Source organism: Bubalus kerabau, chromosome 5 (genome assembly GCF_029407905.1).
Source record: "Bubalus kerabau isolate K-KA32 ecotype Philippines breed swamp buffalo chromosome 5, PCC_UOA_SB_1v2, whole genome shotgun sequence".
Lineage (NCBI taxonomy): Eukaryota > Metazoa > Chordata > Mammalia > Artiodactyla > Bovidae > Bubalus > Bubalus kerabau.
Genome location: NC_073628.1, coordinates 13955717 through 13982759, shown reverse-complemented (window position 1 = coordinate 13982759; position 27043 = coordinate 13955717). Strand labels below are relative to the sequence as shown.

The following is a 27043-nucleotide window of genomic DNA, read 5'->3' as shown; positions in this document are numbered from 1 at the left end:
GAGTGTTTTTTTTTTAATCTCATTTATTGCATTATTCATTATATATTGACTCTTTTTTATTTCTTCTAGGTCCTTGTTAAACCTTTCTTGCATCTTCTCAATCCTTGTCTCCAGGCTATTTATCTGTGATTCCATTTTAATTTCAAGATTTTGGATCAATTTCACTATCATTATTCGGAATTCTTTATCAGGTAGATTCCCTATCTCTTCCTCTTTTGTTTGGTTTGGTGGGCATTTATCCTGTTCCTTTATCTGCTGGGTATTCCTCTGTCTCTTCATCTTGTTTAAATTGCTGAGTTTGGGGTGTCCTTTCTGTATTCTGGCAGTTTGTGGAATTCTGTTTATTGTGGCGTTTCCTCACTGTGTGTGGGTTTGTACAGGTGGCTTGTCAAGGTTTCTTGGTTAGGGAAGTTTGTGTTGGTGTTCTGGTGTGTGGAGCTGGATTTCTTCTCTCTGGAGTGCAATGAAGTGTCCAGTAATGAGTTATGAGATGTCTATGGTTTTGGGGTGACTTTGGGCAACCTGTATATTGGAGCTCACGGCTGTGTTCCTTTGTTTCTGGAGAATTTGCTTGGTATGTCCTGCCCTGGAACTTGTTGGCCCTACTGTGGTGCTTGGTTTCAGTGTAGGTATGTAGGCGTTTGATGAGCTCCTGTCAATTAGTGTTCCCTGGAGTCAGGAGTTCCCTGGAGTCAGGGTTTGGACTTAAGCCTCCTGCTTCCAGTTATCAGTCTTATGTTTACAGTAGTCTCAAAACTTCTCCTTCTATACAGCACCATTGATAAAACATCTAGGTTAAGGATGAAAAGTTTCTCCATTGTGAGGGTCACCCAGAGAGGTTCAGAATGTTACATGGAGAAGAGAAGAGGGAGGAGGGAGTTAGAGGTGACCTGAATGAGATGAGGTGGAATCAATAGAAGAGAGAGCGGGCTAGCCAGTAATCACTTCCTTATATGCACTCCACAATTGGACCGCTCAGAGATATTCACGGAGTTATACAGAGAATAGAAGAGGGAGGAAGGAGACAGAGGTGGCCAGGAGGATAAAAGGGGGGAATGAAAAGGAGAGAGAGAGATCCAGCCCGTAGTCAGCTCCCTAAGTGTTCTGCACCGTCTGGAACACACAGAAATTTACAGAGTTGGGTAGAGCAGAGAGGGGTTAGGGAGGAGACACAGGTGACCTGGTGAGAAAAAGGAGAGTCCAAAGGGGGAGAGAGCAGTCAATCCAGTAATCTCGCTCTCAGGTAAAAAATGGGTACTGAAGATTAGGTTCTTAAAGGTAAAAAATTGGTAACAAATACCTAAAGCAAAAATCAAAAATCTAGAGTAGAGTTTGGAATTTCAAAAATACAATGTTAAAGAAACAAAGAAGGAAAAGAAACAGAGAAAAAGAAAAAAAAAGTCACAAAAATTATAAATAAAATATAGGTATAAAACTGATAACGAATACGAAAAAGCAAAAGTTAAAAATCTAGAGTAGAGTTTGGAATTTCAAAAATACAATGTTAAAGAAAAGAAGAAGAAGAAGAAAGAGAGAAAAAAAACAAAGTCACAAAAATTATAAATAAAATATAGGTACAAAATTGATAACAAATACCAAAAAGCATAAATTAAAAATCTAGAGTAGAGTTTGGAATTTCAGAAATACAATGTTAAAGAAAAGAAGAAGAGAAAGAAAGGGAGAAAAAAAAGTCACAGAATTTATTAAAAAAAATAGATACAAAATTGATAACAAATACCAAAAAGCTAAAATTAAAAATCTAGAGTAGAGTTTGGAATTTCAAAAATATAAATTTAAAGAAAAGAAGAAAAAAAAAAGAAAGAGAAAAAGAAAAAGAAAAACAAGGTCACAAAAATTATAAAAGATATATATATGAAGTTTGCTTTTTTAAAAAAAATAGGATTTTTTTTTTGCAAAGTAATAGTAGGTTATAAAAGTGAAAATTAAAGGAATAATAGAGGACTTAAATTTTTTTTTAAAAATTAAAAATAAATAAAGAAAGAATGATTGTAAAAATAGTAAAAAATATATCTAGGACTTTATCTCGTGTTGTCATGGGTATTGTGGGGTCAGTTCATTTTCGGCTAGTTCCTTGGTCTGGTTTATATTTCTTAAGATCTATAGGCCCCTTTCTATGTAGTTGGTACTAACGATAGGGTTTTAATCTATTGCCTGTCACTTCCAAGGCGGTTTCCTCTGTTATAGCTTCTTCTGTTTGCCAGTCTCTTCAGTGTCTGATTTCTGCCCTGATACAAAGGGGGTGGTGGTGGAAACTTTTTTTTTTTTTTTTTAGGCTCACTTGTTCAGTTGCACTGTGGGGAAGGAGGGATGCTGCAAACAAATAACACTGGCATGTGCTCACAGTGCCTCAGCCACACTGGGCCTGCCCCAGCTCACGGCGCATGTAGCCTCCCTGCCCACACTGCTCAGGCTCTAGATTGCTCTGCCGGGAACCATCTGAGGCTGGCCCTGGGCTGCCTGCACCTCCCAGGTCTAAGCCACTCAGGTTCGGGCAGTTGGGTAGTCCTCAGAGGTGCAGACTCAGTTGGGCCTGCGTTTTGTGCCCTTCCCGGGTCCGAGCAGCTCAGGTGATGAGGTGTTTGGCGAGCGCGGTTGCTGTGACTTATCGCCTCCCCGCTGCTTGGTTTTCTGGGTGTACAATCAGTGCACCTTCTCAGGCGGATGTTGACCATCCAGAACCCCAGGAAGTCTTAGTTAGCAAAGAAGCCTGCTTACAGTTTTGTAGATAATGTCTCTCTGGGGCTGCGATTGCCCCCTTCTGGCTCTGGCTGCCTGTCACCGGAGGCGGATGGTCTGCAACCCGCTATCTCTGTTCAGTCCTTTGTTCCACGCATGGGCCTGGCGGTGTCTTAGGTTAGGGCTGGCTTTTCACGTGGTAGATATCCCACAGTCTGGTTTGCTAGCCCAAATTAGTTCGCTCAGATAGCGCTCGGGGTATTCAGGCCAGATCCTTACTCTAAGCGATGCAGCCTGCGCCTCCCTGCCTAGCCCCCTCTTGCTAGTGGAGGGTGCAGGCATCTGCGCTGCTTCTCCGCTGGGAGAGTTACTGTTGGGCTCGTAATATGTGGGTTTTAATTGTTTATTTATTTTTCCTCCCTGTCATGTTGCCCTCTGTGCTTTCAAAACTCGGCACAGACTCAGCAGTGAGAGTGTTTCCTGGTGTTTGGAAACTTCTCTCCTTTTAAGACTCCCTTCCTGGGATGGAGCTCCATCCATCCCTCTTTTGTCTCTTTTTTTTGTCTTTTATATTTTTTCCTGCCTCCTTTAGAAGACAATGGGTTGCTTTTCTGGGTTCCTGATGTCCTCTGCCAGCATTCAGAAGTTGTTTTGTGGAATTTACTTGGCGTTTAAATGTTCTTTTGATGAATTTGTGGGGGACAAAGTGGTCTCCCAGTCCTATTCCTCCACCATCTTAGCTCCTCCCACCCTCCCACTTCTTTCTTGTCATATCTTCCACCTGTGCTACTTATTTCTGGTCTAACATCACTGCTCCAGCTCCTATCATTACATCAGCATTCCAGCTAGTGGAACAGAAAGAAATTCTTCAATTTGGAAGTGACATATCACCTCTACTCAAATTCCACTGACCAAAATATCCTCCATGTTCATGGCTAACTTTGCGATTGTGGGCACACAGAAGGGCAGGGGAATGTGATCCTACTTCAGTACATTCACGATGAGTAACAAGGGGCACCACCCTTCATTCATATCCCTCTATTCTTTCTTCTTTGGTTCTCCCCACCCAGCTTTCGGTCTGTTTTGGCCTGCAGATATGGATATGGATGAGGTTATAAGAGAGGACATGGTCCAGGCTGTATAAATATGGAGAAAAGAAGAAAGGAAAGAAGATAAGAAAGTATAAAAATTTAAAATCTAAAGGAAATCATGCTTATAATAATAATTTTGCATTTATACAATTTATGTATAATGGTTGATGAATCAATTTATAAAATAAAAAATTAGAGAATGTAAAATATAAATATATTCACTAAACCCAACAAAATAATAAGGCTATATCATATTAAACACATAGTAGTATCAGGATTAAGTTTGGATGCACTTTGCAAAAAACTAAAACATCTATGACTTTAGCAAGATAAACTTTATTTTTCTCTCCCACTGAAACAAAGCTGGAGGTGGGCCAGCCAGAGCTTGGGGGGTATCCATCTCCAGGTTTACATGATTGTCCAATACATCTGCAGGAGTTCCAGCCATCACAACTAAAATCCAGACAACAGTTAAGAAGAAAGTAGGGAAGGGAAGAGTCCCATCTCTCAGCTAAATCAACTCCTTGAAAGCAGTCTTTAAAGAAATTCCTCTTACAGATCTGCTTGCATCTCAGTCACCAGTCATGACTAAGAGCATGGGTGGCAGAAAATGCAGTCCTGTAGCTACTGTGCTCATGGCTATATAACAAACTATTTTCAGTTTTGAAAGAGAAGCAGAGAATAGATCATTTTGTAGGTAGCCTGCAGCGCCTGCCTTAAAGAAGAAACCTCTTCTGAATGGATTAGGCTGAACGGCTGGGCACAGAGTGGGAGCCAGGAGGAAGGAACAGCAATGAGAAACAGCTAGATGGATCTTAACTGTGCTCCAGAAAAAATAGGCAGACTTGTCAGTAGTGATCTTCTAGGGACTGAAGTGAGGGTTATACACACCACAGGACCCAATTTGTTTTGAAAACTGCTTTTCCAACTCAGGTCCCAAATCTCTCTCAATTCTTCAGCTTCTAAATACCTTGTCTTTGTTACCTCACATTCTGACCTACCTGTCTCACCTTGTTTATTTCTGTTCACATCACTTCTCCATCTAGTCCACCAGCATTGCAAGACCAGTACTGAGGAGTTAGCAATACTTTCTAGAAGTGGGTAGAAACACAATGACTATTTCTACTCTAATATTTGTTTGTCCTTATCAAGGTGTTTTGAAGGACTGAGATGGCTAGAATTATGGAGATCTCACATTTAAGGCCTGGTAAAGAACATTTCTTGTTACATTGGTTGCTTGCTGGTGATGCAGTCTCATAGTTGTTGTACGTCTGATAAAGTATTTTATCTTGTTTTTGATATGTATTTTTCTTGGGTATAGAATTCTGAGTCAATTATATTTCTCTCAGCATTTAAGATCTGGTGCCAGTGTCCCCTGGCTAACATTGTTTAATTTGCCTAATCTGCTGTCACTCCTATTTTTTGTTCTCCTATGCCTGGTTTTCCTTCTGGTTACATATCTTTGGTTGATTGTCTTAAACCATGAATTATGATGTGCCTTTGTAGAGTTGTCATAGTTCTTGTCCTTGAGTTAATTGAGCTTCCTTGTTAATGGCTTTAAAGCTTTCATCATACCTGGAAATTTTTCAACCAGTAATTATGAAGTTCTTTGCTCTATTCCGCTGTCTTTCACTTCGTGTGTGATTCCATTTACATATATTTTAGCACTCTTAAAGTTACTTCAAAGGTCTCTGATGCACAATTAATTTTCCCCCACAGTCTTTGAATTTCTATTTTACGTGTCTCTATTTAACATACTCAATATTCTTCAGCTTCATGAATATAAGGATTATTGATGTAGTAAGCATTTTAATGTCCTTCCCTGCTACTTATGTAATATATATTTTACTTGTGTTTTTACTAATTGATTTTGCCCTCGTTATGGATATTTTCTTGCTTCTTTACACATCTGGAATTTTTTTTATTTTTAAATTTATTTATATTAATCAGAGGATAATTACCTTACAATATTGAGATGAAACTAGGACAGATACTTTCACAATTTATATGGAAATTTTAAATTGGATTGTGGATACGGTCACTTTACCTTTGGATGCTGGATATTTTTTAATTTTTATAAATTATTCTTTTCACTGTTTGCAAACACTGTTAATTTCTTGGAAACAATTGCGTTTTTTGAAGGCTTGCTGTAAAGTTCTTTAAGCTGAGATAAAACCAGCCTTTAGGCCAGGTTTACAATTCCCCACTAGCAAGGCAATATTGTCTTCAGGGCCCTATTGATCTCATGGGAATTATGAGTAATTTCAGGGACAGTCCTAAGATGGTGGAGGAATAGGACAGGGAGAACACTTTCTCTCCAAAAAATTCATCAAAAGAACATTTGAACGCTGAGTAAATTCCACAAAACGACTTGTGAATGCAGGAAGAGGACATCAGGCACCCAGAAAAGCAGCCCATTGTCTTTGAAAGGAGGTAGGAAAAAATGTAACAGATAAAAAGAGAGACAAAAGAGGTGGAGATGGAGATCCATCCCAGGAAGGGAGTCTTAAAAAGTAGAGAAGCTTCCAAACACCAGGAAACACTCTCAATGGGGAGTCTGTGGCAAGCCCTTGAACCTCAGAGGGCAACACAAGTGGGAGGAAAAATAAATAAATAATTTTAAACCACAGATTACATGCCCAGTGGTAACTCCCAGCAGAGAAGCAGTACAGACGCCTGCATTCGCCACTAGTAAGCGGGGGCTGGACAGGGAGATGCGGGCTGCATTGCTTAGAGTAAGGACCAGGCCTGAATGCCCCGAGTGCAATCTGAAGGAACTAACTTGAGATAGCAAGCCAGACCCTGGGATAGCTACCCCGGGGAAAAGCCCTAAACTAAGACACCGTCCAGCCTGCTCACAGTCAAAGCAGTGAGCAGAGGTGGCCAGCTGCGGACCGGCCCATCCCCTGCCAGGGACAGGGGAGCGAGGGCAGCCAGAGCCGGAAGGGGGCAATCGTGGCCCCAGAGAGTCATCATCTACCAAACTGCAAGCAGGCTTTGTTGCTAACCAAGTCTTCTTGGGATTCTGGATGGTCAATATCCAACTGAGAAGGTGCGCCCGTTGTACACCCAGAAAACTGAGCAGCAGGGACGGGAGAGGCAATAAGTAGGAGTGACCGTGCTCACCAAACACCTGGTCACCTGAGCGGCTCACACCTGAGAAGGGCACAAAACACAGGCCCAACTGAGTCTGCACCTTTGAGGAGTACCTGAGTACCTGAACCTGAGCAGCTTAGACCTGGCAATTGCATGCATCCCAGGTCCCGCCTCAGACAGTTCCCAGCAGAGCAACCTAAAGCCTGAGCAGTGTAGACTGGGATAGCACACACACTGTGAGTGAGGGTAAACCCAGTGTGTCTGAGACACTGGGAGCACTCCCCACACATGCCAGTGATATTTGTTTGCAGTGTTCCTCCCTCCCCACAGCACGAGTGAACAAGTGAGGCTAAAAAATTGTCTACCACCACCCCCTTCAGTCAGGGCAGAAATTAGACACTGAAGAGACCAGCAAACAGAAGAAGCTAAAACAGAGGGAACCACCCTGGAAGTGACAGGCGCAATAGATTAAAACCCTGCAGTTAGCACTGACTACATAGGAAGGGGCCTATAGATCTTGAGAAGTATAAGCTGGATCAAGGAATTATCTGAAAGTGACTGACCCCACACTGTACACAACACCACCAGAGAAAGTCCTAGATATATTTTTACTATTTTCATTCTTTAAATTTAATTTTTTTTTAAAAATTTTTAAGTCCTCTACTACTTCTTTTGAACATTAGGAAGTTCACGGTTCACATATTGCTGAAGCCTGGCTTGAAGAATTTTGAGCATTACTTTAGCTCAAAATTCACATGCTAGCACTCTAGCATGTGAGATGAGTGAATTGTGTGGTAGTTTGAACATTCTTTGGCATTGCCTTTCTTTGGGGTTGGAATGAAAACTGACCTTTTCCAGTCCTGTGGCCACTGCTGAGTTTTCCAAATTTTCTGGCATATTGAGTGCAGGACTTTCACAGCATCGTCTTTCAGGATTTGAAATAGCCCAACTGGAATTCCATCACCTCCACTAGCTTTGTTTGTAGTGATGCTTTCTAAGGCCCACTTGACTTCACATTCCAGGATGTCTGGCTCTAGGTCAGTGATCACACCATCGTGATTATCTGGGTCATGAAGATCTTTTTTGTACAGTTCTTCTGTGTATTATTGATACCTCTTCTTAATATCTTCTGCTTCTGTTAGGTCCATACAATTTCTGTCCATTATCGTGCCCATCTTTGCATGAAATGTTCCCTTGATATCTCTAATTTTCTTGAAGAGATCACTAGTCTTTCCCATTCTGTTGTTTTCCTCTATTTCTTTGCATTGATCGCTGAGGAAGGCTTTCTTATCTCTTCTTGCTATTCTTTGGAACTCTGCATTCAGATGCTTATTTCTTTCCTTTTCTCCTTTGCTTTTCACTTCTCTTCTTTTCACAGCTATTTGTAAGGCCTCCCCAGACAGCCATTTTGCTTTTTTGCATTTCTTTTCCATGGGGATTGTCTTGATCTCTGTCTCCTGTACAATGTCACGAACCTCATTCCATAGTTCATCAGGCACTCTATCTATCAGATCTAGGTCCTTAAATCTATTTCTCACTTCCACTGTATAATCATAAGGGATTTGATTTAGGTCATTCCTGACTGGTCTAGTGGTTTTCCCTACTTTCTTCAATTTAAGTCTGAATTTGATAGTAAGGATTTCATGATATGAGACACAGTCAGCTCCTGGTCTTGTTTTTGTTGACTGTATAGAGCTTCTCCATCTTTGGCTGCAAAGAACATAATCAATCTGATTTCAATGTTGACAGTCTGGTGATGTCCATGTGTAGAGTCTTCTCTTGTGTTTGGAAGAGGGTGTTTGCTATGACCAGTGCATTTTCTTGACAAAACTCTGTTAGTCTTTGCCCTGCTTCATTCCATATTTCAAGGTCAAATTTGCCTGTTACTCTGTGGAAAATTCTGAAAGAGATGGGAATGCCAGACCACCTGACCTGCCTCTTGATAAATCTGTATGCAGGTCAGGAAGCAACAGTTAGAACTGGACATGGAACGACAGACTGGTTCCAAATAGGAAAAGGAGGACGTCAAGGCAGTATATTGTCACCCTGCTTATTTAACTTATATGCAGAGTACATCATGAGAAATGCTGGGCTGGAAGAAGAACAAGCTGGAATCAAGATTGCTGGGAGAAATAACAATCACCTCAGATATGCAAATGATACAACCCTTATGGCAGAAAGTGAAGAGGAACTACAAAACCTCTTGATGAAAGTGAAAGTGGAGAGTGAAAAAGTTGGCTTAAAGCTCAACATTCAGAAAACGAAGATCATGGCATCCGGTCCCATCACTTCATGGGAAATAGATGGGAAGACAGTGGAAGCAGTGTCAGACTTTATTCTTTTGGGGCTCCAAAATCACTGCAGATGGTGACTGCAGCCATGAAATTAAAAGACGCTTACTCCTTGGAAGGAAAGTTATGACCAACCTAGATAGCATATTGAAAAGCAGAGACATTACTTTGCCAACAAAGGTCTGTCTAGTCAAGGCTATGGTTTTTCCTGTGGTCATGTATGGATGTGAGAGTTGGACTGTGAAGAAGGCTGAGCGCCAAAGAATTGATGCTTTTGAACTGTGGTGTTGGGGAAGGCTCTTGAGAGTCCCTTGGACTGCAAGAAGATCCAACCAGTCCATTCTGAAGGAGATCAGCCCTGGGAGTTCTTTGGAAGGAATGATGCTACAGCTGAAACTCCAGTACTTTGGCCGCCTCATGTGAAGAGTTGACTCATTGGAAAAGACTCTGATGCTGGGAGGGATTGGGGGCAAGAGGAGAAGGGGACGACAGGGGATGAGATGGCTGGATGGCATCACTGACTCAATGGATGTGAGTCTAAGTGAACTCCGGGAGTTGGTGATGGACAGGGAGGCGTGGCGTGCTGTGATTCAAGGCATTGCAAAGAGTCCGACATGACTGAGCGACTGAACTGAACTGAACTACTCCTTTAAATTTCATTTTTATAACCTACTATTATTTTCAAAAAAAAAGACCCTATTTCTTAAAGCAAACATTATATATATATATATATATATATATATTTACAATTTTTGTGACTTTTTTTTTGTTAATATTGTATTTTTGAGAATCCAACCTCTACTCTAGATTTTTAATCTTTGCTTTTTGGTATTTGTTATCAATTTTGTACCTTTAAGAACCCAATCTTCAGTAAACATTTTTTACTTGAGAGTGAGATCACTGGCCTGATTGCTCTCTCCCCCTTTGGATCTCCTTTTTCTCCACCAGGTCACCTCTACCTCCTCCCTCTCCCTTCTCTTCTCTACCCAACTCTGTGAATCTTTTGTATGCTCTGGACTACTGAGAACACTTAGGGAACTGATTACTGGCTGGATCTGCCTCTTTCCTTTTGATTCCCCCTTTATCCTCCTGGCCAACACTGTCTCCTTCCTCCATCTTGTCTTCTCTGTGTAACTCTGTGAACATCTCTGAGGGATCCAGACTGTGGAAAGCACATAGCGAAGTGATTACTGGCTAGCTTGCTCTCTCCCCTTTTGATTCCCTCTCTTCTACTCCTGGTCACCTCTACATCCCTTACTTCCTCTTCTCTTCTCCATGTAACTCTGTGAAACTCTCTGGATGTCCCTCACTGTGGAGAAACTTTTCATCTTTAACCTATATTTTTATCATTGGTGCCGTATATATGGAGAAGTCTTGAGGCTATTGTAAGAATAAGACTGAAAACCAGAGTCAGGAACCTTAAGTCCAAATCCTGAGAACACCAGAGAACTCCTAACTCCAGCAACACTAATCAATAGGAACTCATCAAATGCCTCCATATCTACACTGACAGCAAGCACCATCCAAGGGCCAACAAGTTCCAGAGAAAGACATACCATGCAAATTCCCCAGCAACACAGGAACATATCCCTGAGCTTCAATATACAGGCTGCCCAAAGTCACTCCAAACCCACTGACATCTCATAACTCATTACTGGACACTTCATTGCAGTACAGAGGGAAGAAATCGATCTCCACCCACAAGAACACTGACACAAGCTTCCCTAACCAGGAAAACTTGACAAGCCACCCGTCCAACCCCACCCACAGTGAGGAAACTCCACAATAAAGAGAACTCCACAAACTGCCAGAATATGGAAAGGCAATCACAAACACAGCAATATAAACAAGAAGAAGAGGCAGAGAAATACCCAGCAGGTAAAATAACAGAATAAATGTCCACCAAAACAAACAAAAGAGGAAGAGATAGGGAATCTACCTGTTAAAGAATTCCAAATAATGATAGTGAAAATGATCCAAAATCTTGAAAACAATAAGGAAATACAGATAAATAGCTTGGAGACAAGGATTGAGAAGATTCAAGAAAGGTTTAACAAGGACATAGAATAAATAAAAAGAGTCAATATATAATGAATAATGCAATAAATGAGATCAAAAACACTCTGGAGGGAACCAACAGTAGAATAACGGAGGCAGAAGATAGGATAAGTGAGGTAGAAGATAGAATGATAGAAATCAATGAAACAGAGAGGAAAAAGAAAAATGAATTAAAAGAAATGAGGACAATCTCAGAGACCTCTGGGACAATATTAAATGCCCCAACATTCGAAGCATGGGAGTCCCAGAAGAAGAAAAAAGAAAAACCATGAGAAAATACTTGAGATAATAGTTGAAAACTTCCTTAAATTGGGGAAGGAAATAATCACGCAAGTCCAAGAAATCCAGAGAGTCCCAAATAGGATAAACCCAAGGCCAAACACTCTAAAACACATATTAGTAAAATTAGCAAAGATCAAACATAAAGAACAAATATTAAAAGCAGCAAGTGAAAAACAACATAAGCACACAAGGGGATTTCCATAAGGATAACAGCTGATCTTTCAATAGAAACTCTTCATGCCAGGAGGGAATGGCAGGGCATACTTAAAGTAATGAAAGAAAAACCCTACAGCCCAGATTACTGTACCTAGCAAGGATCTCATTCAAATATGAAGGAGAAATCAAGAGCTTTACAGACAAGCAAAAGCTGAGAGAATTCAGCACCACCAAACCAGCTCTCCAACAAATCCTAAAGGATCTTGTCTAGAAAGGAAACACAGAAAGGGTGTATAAACTAGAACCCAAAACAAAAAAGTAAATGGCAACGGGATCATACTTATCAATAATTACCTTAAATGTAAATGGGTTGAATGTCCCAAACAAAAGGCAAAGAATGGCTGAATGGATAAAAAAAACAAGACCCCTATATATGTTGTCTACAAGAAACCCACCTCAAAACAAGGGACACATACAGAATGAAAGTGAGGGGCTGGAAAAAGATATTCCATGCAAATAGAGACCAAGAGAAAGCAGGGGTAGCAATACTTATAGCAGGTAAGATAGACTTTAAAACAAAGGCTGTGAAAAGAGACAAAGAAGGACACTACATAATGATCAAAATATCAATCCAAGAAGAAGATATAACAATTATAAATATAAAGGCACCCAACATAGGAACCCCACAATATGTACGACAAATGCTAAAAAATATGAAAGGGGAAATTAACAATAATACAGTTGTTGGGAGCCATGTTAGGCATTACTGACAAAATAGAGGTATGGCCCCAGCACCCTCTCCTCATTCCGCAGGCACGGACCCAGGATGAAGGAGTTAGGTCTTGTGATTCTGACTTGTTCTTTCCTTTCTTCGGTTCAGTTGACTGGGAAGAATGTTAAGTTGCTTATTGTTCTTGAGCAAAACATGAGAAAGCACAAAGCCTTCTGCAGTTGTGCCCAGAAAATAATCTATAAAGTAACCATTGACACTTGTTCAAGGATCTTTACAAAGAATGTTCCAGGATGAACCCATAGACCACAGCTTGAGGCCATGGGAAGGATTGTTTTCTGAGACCTGTTTGTGAGGGAAATATTTATGGCTAAAGAAGTTTGCTGAGTTTAGGGTTTAGGAATAATTAAGAATAGCTAGAAGCCTTTATAGGAGATAATGATCTTAAGATGCTAGGGGCAAACAGGATTTAGGAAGATAAGAAATAAACTGAGGAATGTGGCATGAGTTACAATGGAATCACAAGTTAAGTATAGGACACATAAGAGAAAGTAGATAATAGATAGTAAAGCGGATTCTGAAAGAATCGCTGAAGCAGGAACTCTGTTTGTAGGACAACAATGATTTCTGGAGACAATAAATCTGGTTGGGGGAAACTAAAAATGTCAAACTTTGACCTAATGCTTTGGTCAAAGTATAAAAGAAAACCTGAAGCTTGAAATAAACATGTAGTTCCGTACTTTGAGTCAGAGGTGACATCATCGTCCGCCGACACCACTCACGCATTCAGGCTGATTCCCTGGCTGCTGGAGCTGGACTCCAGCACGCAATAATAGTGGGAGACTTTATTGCCCCACTCACACCTATGGCTAGATCAACTAAATAGAAAATTAACAAGGAAACACAAACTTTAAATGATAAAATAGACCTATTAGACCTAATTGATATCTATAGGACACTTCACCCCAAAACAATGAATTTCACTTTTTTCTCAAGTGCACACGGAACCTTCTCCAAAATAGATCACATCTTGGGTCATAAATCTAGCCTTGGTAAATTCAAAAAAAAAAAAAAAACAAACAAAAAAAAATGAAATCATTCCAAACATCTTTTCTGACCACAATGCAGTAAGATTAAATCTCAATTACTGGAGGAAAACTATTAAAAATTCCAACATGTGGAGGCTGAACAACACGCTGATGAATAACCAACAAATCACAGAAGAAATAAAAAACGAAATCAAAATATGCATAGAAACGAATGAAATTGAAAACAAAACAACCCAAAGCCTGTGGGACACTGTAAAAGCAGTGTTGAAGGGGAAGGTTCATAGCAATACAGGCATACCTCAAGAAACAAGAAAAAAGTCAAGTAAATAACCTAACTCTACACCTAAAGCAACTAGAAAATGAAGAAATGAAGAACCCTAGTGTTAGTAGAAGGAAAGAAATCTTCAAAATTCAGGCAGAAATCATAAAAATTCTGGAAAGAAATAGACCAAAATATTAATAGTGGTCATCTCCGGCTATTACATTTATGGGTAATTTTTAAAATCGTTTTTCTATTTTCTAGTTTGAGCCTGTACAGCTTTTATAATCAACATGAATAAACATAATTTTCAAAAAAGAAAGAAAGAAAGAAAGAAAGAAAGATATGCAAAAGAAACAAAAGAGACCATAGCAAAAATTCACAAAGCCAAAAGCTGGTTCTTTGAGAGGATAAATAAAATTGACAAACCATTAGCTAGACTCATCAAGAAACAAAGGAAGAAAAATTAAATCAATAAAATTAGAAATGAAAATGGAGAGTTCACAACAGACAACACAGAAATAACAATAGACAACACAGAAATACAAAGGATCATAAGAGACTACTATCAGCAATTATATGCCAATAAAATGGACAACATGGAAGAAATGGACAAATTCTTAGAAAAGTACAACTTTTCAAAACTGAACCAGGAAGAAATAGAAAATCTTAACAGACACATCACAAGCATGGAAATTGAAACGGTAATCAGAAATCTTCCAATAAAAAAAAGCTCAAGACCAGACGGCTTCATAGCTGAATTCTACCAAAAATTTAGAGAAGAGCTAACACCTATCCTACTCAAACTCTTCCAGAAAATTGCAGACAAAGGTAAACTTACAAACTTATTCTATGAAGCCACCATTACTTTAATACCAACACCTGATGAAGATGCCACAAAAAAAGAAAACCACAGGCCAATATCACTGATGAACACAGATGCAAAAATCCTTAACAAAATTCTAGCAATCAGAATCCAACAACACGTTAAAAAGATCATACACCATGACCAAGTGGGCTTTATCCCAGGGATTCAAGGATTCTTCAATATCTGCAAATCAATCAATGTAATACACCACATTAACAAATTGAAAAATAAGAACCATATGATTATCTCAATAGATGCAGAGAAAGCCTTTGACAAAATTCAAAACCCATTTATGATAAAAACTGTCCAGAAAGCAGGACTAGAAGGAACATACCTCAACATAATAAAAACTATACATGACAAACCCACAGCAAACATTATCATCAGTGTGAAAAATTGAAAGCATTTCCCCTAAAATCAGAAACAAGACAAGGGTGCTCACTCTCACCACTACTATTCAACATAGTTTGGGAAGTATTGGCCACAGCAATCAGAACAGAAAAACAAATAAAAGAGTCAAATTGGAAAAGAAGAAGTAAAACTCTCACTGTTTGCAGACGACATGATCCTCTACACAGAAAACCCTAAAGACTCCACCAGAAAATTTCTAGAGCTAATCAATGAACATGGTAAAGTTGAAGGATATTAAATCAACACACAGAAATCACTTGCATTCCTATAAACTAATAATGAGAAAATAGAAAAAGATAATAAGGAAACAATTCCATTCACCATTGCAACGAAAGATTAAAATACTTAGGACAATATCAATAACCTCAGATATGCAGATGACACCACCCTTATGGCAGAAAATGAAGAGGAACTAAAAAGCCTCTTGATGAAGGTGAAAGTGCAGAGTGAAAAAGTTGGCTTAAAGCTCAACATTCAGAAAACGAAGATCATGGCATCCGGTCCCATCACTTCATGGGAAATAGATGGGGAAACAGTGGAAACAGTGTCAGACTTTATTTTTCTGGGCTCCAAAATCACTGCAGATGGTGACTGCAGCCATGAAATTAAAAGACGCTTACTCCTTGGAAGGAAAGTTATGACCAACCTAGATAGCATATTCAAAAGCAGAGACATTACTTTGCCAACAAAGGTCCGTCTAGTCAAGGCTATGGTTTTTCCTGTGGTCATGTATGGATGTGAGAGTTGGACTGTGAAGAAGACTGAGCACTGAAGAATTGATGCTTTTGAACTGTGGTGTTGGAGAAGACTCTTGAGAGTCCCCTGGACTACAAGGAGATCCAACCAGTCCATTCTGAAGGAGATCAGCACTGGGATTTCTTTGGAAGGAATGATGCTACAGCTGAAACTCCAGTACTTTGGCTACCTCATGTGAAGAGTTGACTCATTGGAAAAGACTCTGATGCTGGGAGGGATTGGGGGCAAGAGGAGAAGGGGACGACAGGGGATGAGATGGCTGGATGGCACCACTGACTTGATGGATGTGAGTCTGAGTGAACTCCGGGAGTTGGGGCTGGACAGGGAGGCCTGGCATGCTGCAATTCATGGGGTCGCAGAGTCGGACACGACTGAGCGACTGATCTGATATGATCTGATATCTACCTAAACAAACTAAAGACCTATATATAGAAAAGTATAAAACACTGGTGAAAGAAATCAAAGAGGACACTAATAGATGGAGAAATATACCGTGTTCATGGATCAGAAAAATCAATAAGAGAAAATGAGTATACTACCCAAAACAATCTATAGATTCAATGGGAACCATACCAAGCTACCAATGGTATTTTTCACAGAGCTAAAACAAATAATTTCACAATTTGTATGGAAATGCAAAAAACCTCGAATAGCCAAAGCAATCTTGAGAAAGAAGAATGGAACTGGAGGAATCAACATGCCTGACTTCAGGCTCTACTACAAAGCCACAGTCATCAAGACAGTATGGTACTGGCACAAAGACAGAAATATAGATCAGTGGAACAAATTAGAAAGCACAGAGATAAATCCATGCACCTATGGACACCTTATCTATGACAAAGGAAACAAGCATATACAATGAAAAAAATACAATCTCTTTAACAAGTGGTGCTGGGAAAATTGGCCAACCATTTGTAAAAGAATGAAACTAGAACACTTTCTAACACCATACACAAAAATAAACTCAAAATGCATTAAAGATCTAAACATACAACCAGAAACTATAAAACTGCTAGAGGAAAACATAGGCAAAACACTCTCCGACATACATCACAGCAGGATCCTCTATGACCCACCTAGCAGATTATTGGAAATAAAAGCAAAAAGAAAACAAATGGGACTTAATTAAAATTGAAACCTTCTGCACAACAAAGAAAACTATAAGTAAGGTGAAAAGACAGCCTTCAGAATGGGAGAAAATAATAACAAATGAAGCAACTGACAAAGAATTAATCTCAAAAATATACAAGCAATTCCTGCAGCTCAATTCCAGAAAAATAAACGACCCAATCAAAAAAGGGCCAAAAAACTAAACAGAGATTTCTCCAAAGAAGACATACAGATGGCTAACAAACACATGAAAAGGTGCACATCACTCATTATCAGAGAAATGCAAATCAAAACCACAGTGAGGTATCATTTCACACCAGTCATAATGACTGCTATCCAAAATTCTACAAGCAGTAAATGGTGTGGGGTGTGGAGAAAAGGGAACCCTCCTACACTGTTGGTGGTAATGCACACTAGTACAGCCACTCTGGAGAACAGTGTGGATATTGCTTAAAAAACTGGAACTTGAACTGCCACATGACCCAGTAAACCCACTACTGGGCATAGGCACCAAGGAACCAGAATTCAAAGAGACACGTGTTTGTTAGCCATCTGTATGTCTTCTTTGGAGAAATGTCTGTTTAGTTATTTGGCCCATTTTTTGATTGGGTCATTTATTTTCCTGGAATTGAGGTGCAGGTGTTGCTTGTATATTTTTGAGATTAGTTCTTTTCAGTTGCTTAATTTGCTATTATTTTCTCCCATTCTGAAGGCTGTCTTTTCACCTTGCTTATGGTTTCTGTTGTGGTGCAGAAGCTTTTAATTTTAATTAAGTCCCATTTGTTTATTTTTACTTTTATTTCCAATATTCAGGGGGGTGGGTCATAGGAGGATCCTGCTGTAGTTTATGTTGTAGAGTGCTTTTCCTATGTTTTCCTCTAGCAGTTTTATAGTTTCTGGTTGTACATTTAAATCTTTAATGCATTTTGAGTTTATTTTTGTGTATGGTGTTAGAAAGTGTTCTAGTTTCATTCTTTTACAAATGGTTGGCCAATTTTCCCAGCACCACTTGTTAAAAAGATTGTCTTTTCTCCATTGTATATGATTGCTTCCTTTGTCAAAGATAAGGTGTCCATGGGTGCGTGGATTTATCTCTGGGCTTTCTACTTTGTTTTACTGATCTACATTTCTGTCTTTGTGCCAGTACCATACTGTCTTGATGACTGTGGCTTTGTAGTAGAGCCTGAAGTCAGGCATGTTGATTCCTCCAGTTCCATTCTTCTTTCTCAAGATTGCTTTGGCTATTTGAGGTTTTTTGTATTTCCATACAAATTGTGAAATTATTTGTACTAGCTCTGTGAAAAATACCATTGGTAGCTTGATAGGGATTGCATTGAATCTAAAGAATACATGAAAAGATGCTCAACATCACTCATTATCAGAGAAATGCAAATCAAAACCACAGTGAGGTACCATTTCACGCTAGTCAGAATGGCTGCTATCCAAAAGTCTACAAGCAATACATGCTGGAGAGGGTGTCGAGAAAACGAAATCTCTTACACTGTTAATGGGAATGCAAACCAGTACAGCCACTATGGAGAACAGTGTGGAGATTCCTTAAAAAACTGGAAATAGAACTGCCTTATGACCCAGCAATCGCACTACTGGGCATAAACACTGAGGAAACCAGAATTGAAAGAGACACGTGTACCCCAATGTTCATCACACCACTGTTTATAATAGCCAGGACATGGAAGCAACCTAGATGTCCATCAGCAGATGAATGGATTAGAAAGCTGTGGTACATATACACAATGGAGTATTACTCAGCCATTAAAAAAGAATACATTTGAATCAGTTCTAATGAGGTGGATGAAACTGCAGCCTATTATACAGAGTGAAATAAGTCAGAAAGATAAACACCAATACAGTATTAGTTCAGTTCAATTCAGTCACTCAGTCGTGTCTGACTCTTTGCAACCCCATGAATTGCAGCACGCCAGGCCTCTCTGTCCATCACCAACTCCCAGAGTTCACTCAGACTCACGTCCATCGAGTCAGTGATGCCATCCAGCCATCTCATCCTCTGTCATCCACTTCTTCTCCTGCTTCCAACCCCTCCGAGCATTAGAGTCTTTTCCAATGAGTCAACATTTCCCATGAGGTGGCCAAAGTACTGGAGTTTCAGCTTTAGCATCATTCCTTCCAAAGAACTCCCAGGGCTGATCTCCTTCAGAATGGACCGGTTGGATTTCCTTGCAGTCAAAGGGACTCTCAAGAGTCTTCTCCAACACAGTTCAAAAGCATCAATTCTTCGGCACTCAGCCTTCTTCACAGTCCAACTCTCACATCTGTACATGACCACAGGAAAAACCATAGCCCAGACTAGATGGACCTTGGTTGACAAAGTAATATCTCTCTTTTCAATATGCTATCTAGGTTGAACATAACTTTCCTTCCAAGAAGTAAGCGTCTTTTAATTTCATGGCTGCAGTCACCACCTGCTGTGATTTTGGAGCCCCCAAAAATAAAGTCTGACACTGTTTCCACTGTTTCCCCATCTATTTCTCATGAAGTGATGGGGCCAGATGCCATGATCTTCGTTTCCTGAATGTTGAGCTTTAAGCCAACTTTTTCACTCTCCACTTTCACTTTCATCAAGAGGCTTCTTTCTGCCATAAGGGTGGTGTCATCTCCATATCTGAGTTTATTGATATTTCTCCCGGCATTCTTGATTCCAGCTTGTGTTTCTTCCAGCCCAGCGTTTCTCATGATGTACTCTGCATATAAGTTAAATAAGCAGGGTGACAATATTCAGTCTTGATATACTCCTTTTCCTATTTGGAACCAGTCTGTTGTTCAATGTCCAGTTCTAACTGTTGCTTCATGACCTGTATACAGATTTCTCAAGAGGCATACTAACACGTATATATGGAAATTAGAAAGATGGTAATGATAACCCTGTATGCAAGACAGCAAAAGAGACACAGATGTATAGAATAGTCTTTTGGATTCTTTGGGAGAGGGAGAGGGTAGGATGATTTGGGAGGAGGACATTGAAACATGTATATTACCATATGTGAAACGAATTGCCAATCCAGGTTCTATGCATGATACAGGATGCTTGGGGCTGGTGCACTGGGATGACCCAAAAGGATGGAATAGGGAGGGAGGTGGGAGGGGGGTTCAGGATGAGAAACCCATGTACACCCGTGGTGGATTCATGTCAATGTATGGCAAACCAATACAATATTGTAAAGTAATTAGCCTCCAATTAAAATAAATAAATTTATATTAAAAAATGAGTAATGTACACACTGGTGAGTGGGGACACAATTAGAATTGGTTCAATTTGAGACTCAAGGATTGTTCCCTATAATTTAGACTATCAATTCTCTGCAGAAAACTGGAGGGGTATCACCTGTACCTTCCCACAGTTCTCTGTATGTAGCTCTCTCCTGTGAACTCTAACTATATAGAGTCATAAATCTGTCTTCTTGGGGAGACTGTTTATCTCTGCCTAGGTACACATTCTATTTATGTGTTGGAAACTATTTCTAGAGTTGGGGCAATTGTAGAACTCTGCTTGCTTGCTCCCCGCTTCAGGAATCCATTCTCTGCTGCCAGATGTTTGATGTAAAACAATGCTCTTTCATTTGCTTTTTCTACTTTGGAGTTATTTAAGACGGGAGGCTAAATGTGTCCTTTACTCCTCTATGTAGACTAAAATGGAGGTCCCCCTGCAATAGGAACTCACTGAATGCTCTGTGAATGCTAGGCACTGACTTCTGTGCATGGGTGCAAACTTGACTGGGGATATGTGTTGGGGCCTTAGGGAGCCCCAGTCTTGCTGGAGAAACATGCCCATTCCAAATAGTGTTTGCTATGTGGTATGTTCAGTTCAGTCGCTCAGTCATGTCTGACTCTTGGCAACACCATGGACTGCAGCATGCCAGGGCTTGCTATTCTTCACCAACTCCTGGAGTTTGGGCAAATTCATGTCCATCAAGTTGGTGATTCCATCCAACCATCTCATCCTCTGTCATGTTCTCTCCTCCTGCCTTCAATGTTGCCCAGTAACAGGGTCTTTTCTAATGAGTCAGTTCTTCACATCAGTTGGCCAAAGTATTGGAGGTTCAATTTCAGCATCGGTCCTTCCAATGAATATTCAGGATTGATTTCCTTTAAAATGATTGGGTGGATCTCCTTGCAGTCCAAGAGATTCTCAAGTGTCTTGTCCAACACCACAGTTCAAAACCATCAATTCTTCATTGCTCACCATTCTTTATGGTGCAACTGTCACATCCATACATGACAACTGGAAAAATCATAGCTTTGATTATACTGACCTTTTTCAGCAAAGTAATATCTCTACTTTTAAAAAAATTGTTAGGGTTTGTAATAGTTTTTCTTCAAAGGAGCAAGCATCTTTTAATTTCATGACTGCAGTCATCATCTGCAGTGATATCGGAGCCCCTGAAAATAAAGTCTCTCACTGTTTCCATTGGGGTCACACTGAGAACTTCTAGATATACAAACTGGTTTGAGCAACCATAGATCAAATTGCCAACAACCATTTGATCATAGAGAGAGCAAGGGAATCCCAGAAAAAAACATTTCCATCTACCTCACTGACTATGCTAAAGCCTTTTGCTGTGTGGACCACAACAAACTATGGAAAACTCTTAAGGAAGGTATCACACAGAATCCTATCAATTATGCCTCTTGTCCTCAGGTCACTCCTGGATCCCACTTTCCTGATTCTCTGTTATAGCCCCTGCCCCACTGTGTGCCCATGAACATGGGGTGTCTTTTTTATTAGTTGCTTTCACATCTTAAGACTTCAGCAAATCTCTCTACACTGCTCAGTAGTTGCTCCCTTAGGATACCAGTCTCCCCATTTGCTCAGGACTTCCCCTGTTTTAAAAGTGATATTTGTCTGTGTTGAGAACTTCCTTGGTCCCAGGTAGCCATGGACAGTTGGTCATCTTATACCTCTGTTCAGCCTGGAGAAATTCTCCCTGATGCTCTCTTCACCACACTATGGAGTCCTCTAACCATGTTCCATGCCTCACAGGGCAGTAGGTACAATCATTTCCCAGCTGCACAGACCTCTCCAGACCCTTTTAGAACCCTGGTCAGAAGGCCTGGGGATTATTAACCAATAGGTTGTTTGTGTATCTATGTGCTTGTGTGTTTGTTTTTATGTGTGTTTGTATGTGTCTCTGTGAGTGCTTGTGTGTCTTTGACTAGCTATCCATGTTTATATGTGTCTCTGTGTATATGTGTCTGCTTATGTGTTTCCATGTGTCTGTGTGTCTGTCTGTATCGTTGAAGGTGGTGTATATGTTTGTGTGACTGTGTGTCTGAGAATGTATTTGTGTGTGTGTGCCTGTGTCCATGTACAGTAGTGGGAGCATCACTTGGGCTGATCCTCAGAGGGAGAGGCTTACCGGTCCATGTGTATACTCCAGTCGCCCGCATGGATCAATGGTACTCAGTTGAGCACTCCCTGATCGTAGATTCTGTCCACCCCAGCAAACATCACCACACTGCCTTTCGCCCTGCATGTGTAGAGAGAAGAGAGGGGGGGATCCTTGGAGGACAGTAACAACAGCACTGTCTGAGAGCTGTGCTTGTCCACCCATCAAGGCGCTATTAATGTCCCCATGTACAGATGCAGAAATCAAGTCTAGGAGCGATTGAGATCCAGACTGAGGTCAGTTACTGGCTAATGAGTGGCACAGAGGAGGTTAGCAGCTGAGTCATCTGGCTGGGCTCCACCCACTCTATCTTCTGAAGATGCCCTACCTCCTGCGACCTGAGTGCTCAGACACACTCAGAGGACCGGGTACTGAAGCATATAGGCTTTCTCCTTGTCCAGCTTGTCATTTTTCAGGAAAATAAAGCCTGGGAGTTCTAAGGGTGTGGGTTCAGGTCACCCAGAGTTGGCTCCGCTGGCCTGTGACTTCTACTGTTCAAAGGGCCCCACACTCAGAAGGGACCCCACCTCTGCTTTCCCTGTCTTGAAATGCCTAATATTTCTTGAATAAGGGGTCCCAAACTTTTGTGTCCTACACTTTTGTTTTTCACTGGCTCCTACATATTGGGTAGCTGGTCCTGGGCTCCCGGTGAAATGCTAATGAGGAAGAAAAGATATCCACCATCCGTCTCCTTCCTTCCTTATCAAATTCATAAGCAAATCTTAATGCCTTTTCCTTCAACTTGTATCCTGTTGCCTTCCATTAGCCTTCCTCCTCACTCACCCCCCTAGACCAAGTTACTGGTCTTGAGCCTAGGATCAGGGTTGTGTTTCAATAAAATTTTATTTATAAAAGCCAGGGCTTAATGTCAGGTAGGGCCCTGGGGCCATAGTTATGGTGGGTTAAATTATCTCAGGATACTTCTTTACAAGTTTTCTATAATTTTCTTGCAACTGAAAGCATCTTACAGCTAATTTGGAGAAAGAAATTGTCCATCTCAGACTTACTTGTTCAGTTCAGTTCAGTTCAGTTGCTCAGTCATGTCGGACTCTTTGTGACTCCGTGAATTGCAGCACGCCAGGCCTCCCTGTCCATCACCAACTCCCGGAATTCACTCAGACTCACGTCCATCGAATCAGTGATGCCATCCAGCCATCTCATCCTCTGTCATCCCCTTCTCCTCTTGCCCTCAATCCCTCCCAGCATCTGAGTCTTTTCCAATGAGTCAACTCTTCGCATGAGGTGGCGTTTCAGCTTTAGCATCATTCCTTCCAAAGAAATCCCAGGGCTGATCTCCTTCAGAATGGACTGGTTGGGTCTCCTTGTAGTCCAAGGAACTCTTAAGAGTCTTCTCCAACACCGCAGTTCAAAAGCATCAATTCTTCAGCTCTCAGCTTTCTTCACAGTCCAACTCTCACATCCATACATGACCACCAGAAAAACCATAGCCTTGACTAGATGGACCTTTGTTGGCAAAGTAATGTCTCTGCTTTTCAATATGCTATCTAGGTTGGTCATAACTTTCCTTCCAAGGAGTAAGTGTCTTTTAATTTCATGGCTGCAATCACCATCTGCAGTGATTTTTGGAGCCACCCAAAAATAAAGTCTGACACTGTTTCCACTGTTTCCACTGTTTCCCCATCTATTTCCCATGAAGTGATGGGACCGGATGCCATGATCTTCCTTTTCTGAATGTTGAGTTTTAAGCCAACTTTTTCACTCTCCTCTTTCACTTTGATCAAGAGGCTTTTTAGTTCCTCTTCATTTTCTGCCATAAGGGTGGTGTCATCTGCATATCTAAGGTGATTGATATTTCTCCCGGCAATCTTGATTCCAGCTTGTGCTTCTTCCAGCCCAGCATTTCTCATGATGTGCCGGGACCCGGCTGTACTCTGCATATAAGTTAAATAAGCAGGGTGACAATTTACAGTCTTGATGTACTCCTTTTCCTATTTGGAACCATTCTGTTGTTCTATGTCCATTTCTAACTGTTGCTTCCTGACCTGCATACAGATCTCTCAACTTACTCAAGTAGAAGGCAAAAACAGGCTCAGAAATGGCACCTTGATTCTTCAGCTTGTCAAAGATGGGGATGACTCCAGTGAAGGATATGTTGGGGTAGTTCAAGCCCAAGATGCCATCAAAAGGTGTCTCAAACCAGAATTCCATGAAGGTTAGATGGAACAGCTGGTCAGTACTTACAAGGTCCCCAATCTGTTTGAGATAAGAGTTTCCCACTTATAGATACGTGAAGTGGGGTCAGGACTGGGCTGGGGTGCACTGCCTTTAGATACTCAGAGAAGAATTGAGGCTGGGCTCTGTCTTTGGTGGCCCACAGATGGTTAGATCAAGTTCATAGGGGTATTTGGGTTCCATTTGAGAGAGGCTGTGAATTTTAAAATATCTGCCCCTCTGAAAAATTCTCCTCCTATTTGCCATGAAGGATGGGACTGGATCCCATGATCTTACTTTTTTAATATTTAATTTTAAGCTGGCTGAATGTGTCCAAATGTTAGTAAGAAACATCTAATTTGTCACTGTGATAGACTGCTAGGGCACCAACTCACCATTCTGAGCACTGAGAAAGGAAAATAATCATTAATATTTATGCTATTTTTGTTTTTATTATGCATAGGTTATGTAACTACAAACAGTTTTCAGGAAAACAAGCTAGACTGTCCCTTCTGGGGATGATGAGAGAGTGATGGGGAGCAGCTATAATATAGATGAAGCCTCACTCACTGGCCTGCAGCTCACCTCCTGCTGTTGAGGTCTGGTTTCTAATAGACCAAGGGCTGGTACTGGTCCTGACCCACTGTGCTGGTATTGTGGACTCCTGCTCTAAACCCAATAGTGGGACATTCTGTAAGACAAACCATCCTGTTCCGCCCAGTTTCTGAACAAATAAATGGCATTAAAATTGGGAGAGGAGCAGTTATTTTGTCTTAAAGGAGAACAACCAAGTGCAACATATGACTACATTCTCTCAATAAACTGTGAAAAGACATTTGCTTTTTGAGAATCAAGGAAATTTGTACATGGACAGGATATTAGATGTTAATTTTATTGAGAACAAAAGAGCATTTTTTTCACATCGTATCATTTTACCCCAATACTCATTATGTATATTTTGTGAAATGGTTATTTCATCCCTAAAACACTTCAGGAAAAATGAATAAGGAGTAAAAGAGAGAATGAAATGAGGATCTGTCTTGATTTAAAAACCGATCTGCATAGCTCCTATGGATTGAATTGTGTCCACTCTTGACTCCCAGTGTGATGGTATTAGGAAGTAGGGCCTTTGGGAGGTACACAAGTTGACATGGGGTTTTGATGGTAGTCCCTAATGATGGGATTATCCTCTCCCTCTTTGTCTCTCTTATTCTCCCTCTTCCTCCTTCCCTTCCCCCACCACAAATGAGAACATAGAAAGAAGAAAAAGACCTGATGCAAGTCAAGAATGTCTTCACTGGGAACTCAATTGTCCACCACCTTAATGTTGCATAGTCTCTGGTCTATGACAATCTGTGGGACTAAGAGGTTAGTTTTGTATTTATTGATGCTGAATGATGAAATATAGGGTTCATGACACTCTTCTTTCTTATATTTGTTATGTTTGAAATTGTTCTGTACTAAGAAGTTTATAGAATGAAATTTCTGTCTTAGTGATACCCTGAGGGGACCAAGATAGCAGATTCAGGCAGGTCCCCAATGAATGAGTGGTTGGAGGACCACATGCTCCTTACTCCAACTCTTCTCTTGTAATCTGAAAACCATTCCCCACCATACCAGACAACCTTACCTCCAAACCTATCTGCATCTCCACTCCCCTGCTAAGCTACTGAGTCATCTAGTTGGAGATCTTGATGATTCAGGACAAGGTTTGAAAGGAGAAGGAATGCAGACATTTTTAGACAGAATGATCTGGGCAGACCCCTCCTTGGTTTTCCTTTCTTTATTGCCATCTTCAGGTGAGGGATAGGACCTGGGTAGAGAGGAAGCCACAAGTGAGACTGCATGGATATTTGCAAGCGAAGGGAGGAGGAATTCAGACCCAGGAACCAGGAAGTGGGCAGCTTGCACAGGACACAGGAGGGAAGGAAGAAGCACTGGGAAAAGAATAGTGCCTACCTGAGGGCCAGACCTACCTGAATCTTCCTGTTAAACTTGGAGGTCGCGTCCTTCCTGCTTTAATTTCTGCTCCAGATGTGGAGGGGCTAGAGCTGTACTCACTGCTAATGAGTTACAGGGAGAGGGACAGCCTCCCCCAGGAGCCTTGGATTCCAATCTAACTGTGGGTATCATCTCAAGCCAGAGAGCAAATGGCAGGTCATCCAAAAGGTGACCTACTTTAAAGAGTATTTAAAGTACTACAAAATTTGTCTAAGAGTTCTGGCATATCTTGTTCCCAGAATTTTTTAGGAGAGATGATTCATTAGCCTAATTTGAGTTCTGCTGAGGATTCTACAAGCTTCCCCATTGGTATCTTTTGACTTATAACTACCTGATCTCATCCCACAAAACCCAAATGATGGTAAGTTCCAGGGGGCAAGGACTCTAAGGTCCTACTTGTCACAGCAGCTTTGTGCCAAGTGGTCTACCACTCCCAGTCCTGAGCCCAGGACCCATGAACATCACCAGACAGTTACAGCCCCCTGCCCACCAGAGGCGGCCTCAGCATCCTCAGCAACACCCACCTCTGATCCACTTGTCCATTGATTGGCACTGAGCTTCAGTCTGTAATGAGTGCTCTGGAGCAAGTCCAG

General features: G+C 40.9%; 1 long non-coding RNA gene across 1 annotated transcript in view; it reads left to right on the top strand.

The window, feature by feature from the left end:
- Positions 1–27043, top strand: part of LOC129652473 (uncharacterized) — a 157746-nt gene that overhangs the window by 96359 nt on the left and 34344 nt on the right. The gene's annotated exons all lie outside the window — the stretch shown is intronic.